The 7,628-nt window shown below is 44.6% G+C and overlaps 1 pseudogene; it reads right to left on the bottom strand.

Moving 5' to 3' along the window:
- Positions 1-206: 206 nt before the first annotated feature.
- The window catches only part of LOC111965943 (EH domain-containing protein 1-like), an 18,381-nt pseudogene continuing 10,959 nt past the window's right edge, over positions 207-7,628 (bottom strand).

The following is a 7,628-nucleotide window of genomic DNA, read 5'->3' as shown; positions in this document are numbered from 1 at the left end:
CCACGTGGGTATACGCTCCTAAAAACCAATGAGTAGATGGGAGAAGCGGGACTTTCAGCGCGTCAAGTGTCTAAAATAGAACCATGTTAAATTTTAGCGCCTGGCTACGCAGATGCTCGCGAGCAGTTTAGATGAAATTATTGAATGTGTAAATTGCAACGCGGCCAGTATGTAAAAGTTTTCCAACATAGTAAATACTAGACTACCTTCTTGGGATAAATATTTCCTTTTAATTCATCTGAGAAAATAATAAAATGGAAGCATTTGAATGCATCTCATAGTAAACAGACAGGAAATACAAAAATATAGATAAAATATTCTAATTTAGAAGTTAATTGAGTTAATTATGTCTCTTTGGATCAACATATGGACAGTATATTTTTGGGATCTGATATATTTGCAAAACATTTATTTAGCAAGTTTCCCCATCCCATTCCCTCATGCAGCAATCAACCCATTCCGTTAATGTCCATTCATAAGTACCAACTCTCCACCCGCCCAACCCTCCCTCAGCTAATCTTCAGAAACATTTCCCCCCARGCCTCAAAACAACCCCTCCCCAGTCTCTCCCTGGCTCATTAGATTGTGGTTTTCCCCCTTCCTCCCAGTTCCATATCACTCTCCCATATCAATCTCCTGGTGGCGTTTAGAAGGTGGCACTAGGTGTTCCGGAAGCTTCCCCGGCAGCTCATGCCCCTCTAGCTTCACCTTGATCAGGTGATTGGCCAACGCAAARTCCTCGTCGTCCAGGTAACCATCCTTATCCACGTCAGCCAGCTTCCAGATCTTGCCCAGGACCGTGTTGGGCAGCTTGGACTTCACCATCTCCTTCTTGGCTGCCGCGCCRGACACTTTACCATTGATTGGCGACAGCGTGTAGAAAATCTCATCGTATGAGGGTTTGTCCCTGCCCACCACCCACTCCAGCTCGTCGATGCCTTCCCCGGCTCCRTCTCCATAGCCGTGGCCGAAGGGGCCGGACATGGTGCCCTCGAAGGCGCCTCCGTGGACAGCCTGGCTGGGCATGGCGGCTTCCTCCTGGCGGACCAGGGTCATGAGGCAGGCGATGTCGTTMGCCAACATGTCCTCCACAGCCTCTAGCAGCTTGGGCTTCATGGTAGAGAACTTAGAGAAGTCGTGTCCAGCCAGGAGCTCCTACAGAGATGAAGGAGATGGGAGATATATACTATGTTAAAGGTCTGAGGTCATTAACAAAGAATATGTTCATCTTCAGCAACATAATATGGAGGACAGGATAACACTTCAGTTTGTAGAGTCACATTGATTAACCTCTGGTGTGGACGTGTGTACGGAAACTATACCATGAACTTTTCTCTGAGGAAACAAAGGCTAAACTAGATATGGATTCAGAGGCTCCATCTCACCTGCATCTTCTTGAGTTTAGGGAAGTCTCCAGGGGAGATCTGATGTTCCCTCTCTATCTTCAGGTACGTCTCTCCCAGGTTGGCGATCAGCTCCTTCTTTTTGTTCTCCTTCCCAAACACACTGGGCATCTCCTTCTTCAGAGAGCTGATGATGTAGGCGTGGACCTGGACAAGGGTTCAAAGGTCACACATCCTTTAGAAACAAGCTATTGACCCAGACTGATATTCTGCCATAATAWWCCTAAAGATGTAGGCATGGACAAGGGTTCAAACATCCTTTAGAAACTACCTGTTGACCCACAACAAAATACTACTAACTTTAACTCTGCTAAAGTGTCCTCTTGGATATTCCATCACACCTTCCCTACACCCATCTGGGAACCCTCCCCCATCCCGTCTCACCTTAGCCAGCCGTGCCCTCTTGATGAGGTCATTGAGTTTCCGTATCGCTGCATTCCGGGGAAGCCCCTGAATGTCCTGGAACAAGTCCTGTTCCTCAGCCTCAAACAGCTTCCTGTTGTCAGGGATCAGGAGAGGCTGGGCCCAGAACGACCCGATGTACACCCTCACCACCTGAGGACCACAATACACACACGTACACTCAGCAAAAAAGMAAACGGCCTCTCATTGTCAACTGCGTTTATTTTCAGCAAACTTAACATGTGTAAATATTTGTATGAACATAACAAGACTCAACAACTGAGACATAAACAAGTTCCACAGACATGTGACTAACAGAAATTGAATATTGTGTCCCTGAACAAAGGGGGGGGGTCAAAATCAAAAGTAACTGTCAGTATCTGGTGTGGCCACCAGCTGCATTAAGTACTGCAGTGAATCTCCTCCTCATGGACTGCACCAGATTTGCCAGTTCCTGCTGTGAGATGTTACCCCACTCTTCCACCAAGGCACCTGCAAGTTCCCGGACATTTCTTGGGGGGAATGGCCCTCACCCTCCGATCGCAAGGAGCAGCTGATCTAGGATCTTCGCTGGCCATGGAGAACCCTGACATTCCTGTCTTGCAGGAAATCACGCAAAGAACGAGCAGTATGGCTGGTGGCATTGTCATGCTGGAGGGTCATGTCAGGATTAGCCTGCAGGAAGGGTACCACATGAGGGAGGAGATGTCTTCCCAGTAACGCACAACGTTGAGATTGCCTGCAATGACAACAAGCTCAGTCTAATGATGATGTGACACACACCACGACCATGACGGACCCTCCACCTCCAAATCGATCGGCTCCAGAGTACAGGCCTTGGTGTAACGCTCATTCCTTCGACGATAAACGCGAATCCGACCATCACCCTGGTGAGACTACAACATCTGACTCGTCGGTGAAGAGAACTTTTTTTCAGTCCTGTCTGGTCAGCGACGGTGGGTTTGTGCCCATAGGCGACGTTGCCGGTGTTGCCGGTGATGTCTGGTGAGGACCTGCCTTTACAACAGGCCTACAAGCCCTCAGTCCTGCTCTCTCAGCCTATTGCGTACAGTCTGAGCACTGATGGAGGGATTGTGCGTTCCTGGTTTGGTTCCTGGCAGGTGTGATGTTCAGATGTACAGATACTGTGCAGGTGTTGTTAGACATGGTCTGCCACTGCGAGGATGATCAGCTGTCCGTCCTGTCTCCCTGTAGCGCTGTTTCTTAGGCATCTCACAGTACGGACATGCAATTTATTGCCCTGGCCACATCTGCAGTCCTCATGCCTCCTTGCAGCATGCCTAAGGCACATTCACACATATGAGGCAGGGACCCTGGGCATCTTTCTTTTTGTGTTTTTACAGAGTCAGTAGAAAGGCCTCTTTAGTGTCCTAACTTTTCATAACTGTGACATTTACATTTTACATTTAAGTCATTTAGGCAGACGCTCTTATCCAGAGCGACTTACAACCATAATTGCCTACGTCTGTAAACTGTTAGTGTCTGAACGACCGTTACACAGGTGCATGTTTCATTAATTGTTTATGGTTCAACACTGGAAACAGTGTTTAGACCCTTTAACAATGAAGATCTGTGAAGTTATTTGGATTTTTACGAATTATCTTTGGAAGACCGGGTCCTGAAAAAGTTTATGTATATACACATATCCCCCCACACACACACACACAACCGTTCAAAAGTTGGGGTCACTTAGAAATGTGCCTTGTTATTGAAAGAAAAGCACATTTTTTGTCAATTAAAATAACATCAAATTGATCAGAATTACAGTGTAGACATGGTTAATGTTGTAAATGACTATTATAGCTGGAAAGGGCTGATTTTTGATAGAATATCTACATAGGCGTACAGAGGCCCATTATCAGCACCAATCACTCCTGTGTTCCAATGGCACGTTGTGTTAGCTAATCCAAGTTTATCATTTAAAAAAAAGGCTAATTGATCATTAGAAACCCTTTTGCAATTATGTTAGCACAGCTGAAAACTGTTGTGCTAATTAAGAAGCAATAAAACTGGCCTTCTTTAGACTAGTTGAGTATCTGGAGCATCAGCATTTGTGGGTTCGATTACAGGCTGAAAATGGCCAGAAACAAAGAACTTTCGTCTGAAACTCGTCAGTCTATTCTTGTTCTGAGAAATTAAGGCTATTCCATGCGAGAAATTGCAAGAAACTGAAGAGCTCATACAACGCTGGTACTTATCCCTTCACAGAACAGCACAAACTGGCTCTAACCAGAATAGAAAGAGGAGTGGGAGGCCCGGTGCACAACTGAGCAAGAGGACAAGTACATGTAGATTGTCTAGTTTGAGAACAGATGCCTCACACACACAATCTCAACGTCAACAGTGAAGAGGCGACTCCGGGATGCTGGCCTTCTAGGCAGTTGCAAAGAAAAAGCCATATTCAGACTGGCCAATAAAATAAAAGAATGTCCAGTGTCACCTTTTCACAAGGACATTTCTAAGTGGCCCAAACTTTTGAACAGTAGTGTATATGCCATTTAGCACACCTTTGTCCAAAGCGACTTAGAGTAGTGTGGGTGACCCCAGAGAGAACACAATGGAAATAAAGTTGTTAGACTTTACTGTTTCTTTTATCCTTAAATGTTGTTTTGTTTTGTTGTAGTCCGACAGCTAAGGCAACTCTATATGTATTTAAAATGTTTGCATCTGATATGGCACCCTACTCCAATATAGTTACTTTTGATTGTGGGAAAGTAGTGTAATATATAGGCAAAGTAGTGAACTAAATAGGGAATAGGGTGCGATTTCAGGCACATCTTTTGTTGAAATAAACAAATAATAAGTCACCTCGGGGGTGTTGATGATCTTCCCCAGCGACCAACATGAGGGCACCGGTAGATCTCATCCAGTCTGCTGCGTGTTGATCTGGTCAGCCTTGTTCAGCACCACGCGCATCTTGTCCTCGTGGTTCTTCAGGGCGCGGATCACCTCAGAGAACTCGTCTGAGATGTCTAGCTTGTGGGCGTCAAACAGGAGGATGATGCGGTCCACACGCTCCGCAAACCACTCCAGTACTGCTGCAAAGTCATACCCTGTGGAACGGCAAGGCGGGTTATGCTGGATTCACAGTCTGGACTGTGTCTATCAGCAAGACTTATGTTGAGGAGGAACCCCAAATGAGATTGTGGGGACAAAGATGAGATGACAAAATTAATAGGAAAAGTGGGTATTGGGTTTTGAGGGTGTGGGTGGTGGTGTATTGTGGCTAACATGACCCTATAATGGACAACACTACTGATCGACATACTGAAAGTATAGACCCTATGCAGCATGTTTCAAAACATCTCTGATACTGTCCAAATATTCACACGTGTTCAGTGCCATCCTCTTTAGCCTATTTAAAAAACAACAGGAAACAGAGGAGTCTGAAAAGCAATAGGAACAGAGAGGCTTTTCCTTTTCTGAACAGAAGCCTGGGGAGTTCTGGTGCAGCGAGCCGAGGCTCTTTAAAAACACAAAGGAAGAGAAATAGAGGGGGGAATTATGGTTTTGATTAGTGCAGTCATCTGATCGGAGAAGAATGCAGTCAGTCAGTCAGTCTAAAAAGCTAATCTACGCAGCTGGCCACACAATCAGCACCAGATCTGCTGCACACGCATTCCAGGGGCAGGCTTTGTGCGTGTGTGTGTGTCAGGGGGGTGGGAGGGGCAGTGGAAAGAGTGAGTGGGAGAGAACAAATGCGAGCAAGAGAAAGTGAGTGAAAGAGACAGAATCACAGACAGAGAGGAGAAAGGGAAATCATAACACTAGCATATTAAGACAGSAGAGAGAGAGATGGGGGAGACGGAGAGAGAGAACGATAAGGGAATCTGAAAGTCAGAGGCCTGTGGGATTTAGAGGACATTCTTTCCATTAAATGGATAGTTTGAAACAACTGTCCCCACACAATGACTACTGCACCACCCTCTCCAGTCTACCAACAACTGTTGCTTCTAACACACACAACACCGGCCCCCGGCACAGTCATACCCCCAATGAACAATACAGTCAGGTGTGTGTGTGTGCGTGTGTCTATGTGGAATCCTAGTGATCTGAGGTATGTATGTGGTATTGAAGTACGGCGTTTCACCCCCCAAGGCTAAATAGGGTACTCTTGACACACATTGATGTATGCATTTACACACACTTTCCCTCTGCTCCTCCTCTCATAGTTCTTAGCTATGTTTATCTCTCATACTTTCCCTCTGCTCCTCATCTCATAGCTATGTTTATCTCTCATACTTTCCCTCTGCTCCTCATCTCATAGCTATGTTTATCTTCATACTTTCCTCTGCTCCTCCTCTGCATAGCTCTTAGCTATGTTTAATCTCTCATGACTTTCCCTCCTCATCTCATATCCATGTTTATCTAAAATTTCCCCTCCTCACCTCATAGTCTTGGCTATGTTATCTCTCATACTTATCACTCCTCATGCTCATAGCTCTTGGCTATGTTTTACTCTTCATACTTTCCCCTCCTCTCATAGCTCTTAGCTATGTTTTTATCTTCAAACTTTCCCTCCTCATCTCATAGCGCTAGCTATGTTTATCCTCATACTTTCCCTCTGCTCCTCCTCTCATAGCTCTTAGCTATGTTTATCTCTCTCATACTTTCCACATTTCTAGCTCTTAGCTATTTTTATATCTCATACTTTCCCTCTGATCCTCCTCTCATAGCTCTTAGCTATGTTTTATCTCCTCATACGTTCCCGTCTGCTCCTCATCTCATAGCTATGTTTATCTCTCATACTTTCCTCTGCTCCTCATCTCATAGTTCTTAGCTATGTTTATCTCTCTCATACTTTCGCCATCTCATAGCTATGTTTATTCTCAGCTATGTTTATCTCTCATACTTTCCCTCTGCTCCCTCTCATAGCTCTTAGCTATGTTTATCTCTCATACTTTCCGCCTCAGCTCTATTTATTTATCTCTATCATACTTTCCCATCGCTCATAGCTCTTAGCTATGTTTATCTCTCTCATACTTTCCCCATGCTCATAGCTATGTTGTATCTCTCATACTTTCCCATCTCATAGCTCTTTACTATGTTTATCTCTCTCATACGTTTCCCCTCATCTCATAGCTATGTTTATCTCTTTCTCATACTTTCCCATCTCATGCTCTTAGCTATGTTTATCTTCTCTCATGACTTTCCCATCTCATAGCTCTTATGGTTATGTTTCTCATACTTTCTCCATCTCAATAGGCTATGTTTTCTCTCATACTTTCCCTCTGCTCCTCCTCTCATAGCTATTTATCTCTCTCATACTTCCCTCTGCTCCTCCTCTCATAGCTTAGCTATGTTATCTCTCTCATACTTTGCCATCTCATAGGCTATGTTTATCTCTCATACTTTCCCTCTGCTCCTCATCTCAATAGCTCTGTTTCTCTCATACTTTCCCTCTGCTCCTCATCTCATAGCTCTTAGCTATGTTTATCTCTCATACGTTCCGCTCTGCTCCTCATCTCATAGCTTTGTTTATCTCTCTCATACTTTCCCCATCTCATATTTCTTCAGCTATGTTTATCTCTCTCATACTTTCCCATCTCATAGCTATGTTTATCTCTCTCATACTTTCCCCTCTCAATAGTCTTAGCTATGTTTTTCTCTCTCATACTTTCCCCCATCTCATAGCTATGTTTATCTCTCTCATACTTTCCCTCTCATCTCATAGCTATGTTTAATCTCTCTCATACTTTCCGCCATCTCATAGCTTGTTTCTCTCTCATACTTTCCCATCTCATAGCTCTTAGCTATGTTTATCTCTCATACTTTCGCCTCTTTGCTCCTCATCTGCATAGA

The sequence above is a fragment of the Salvelinus sp. IW2-2015 genome, linkage group LG6.2, assembly GCF_002910315.2.
Source record: "Salvelinus sp. IW2-2015 linkage group LG6.2, ASM291031v2, whole genome shotgun sequence".
Classification (NCBI taxonomy): Eukaryota; Metazoa; Chordata; class Actinopteri; order Salmoniformes; family Salmonidae; genus Salvelinus; species Salvelinus sp. IW2-2015.
This window is presented reverse-complemented; position numbering and strand designations above follow the sequence as displayed.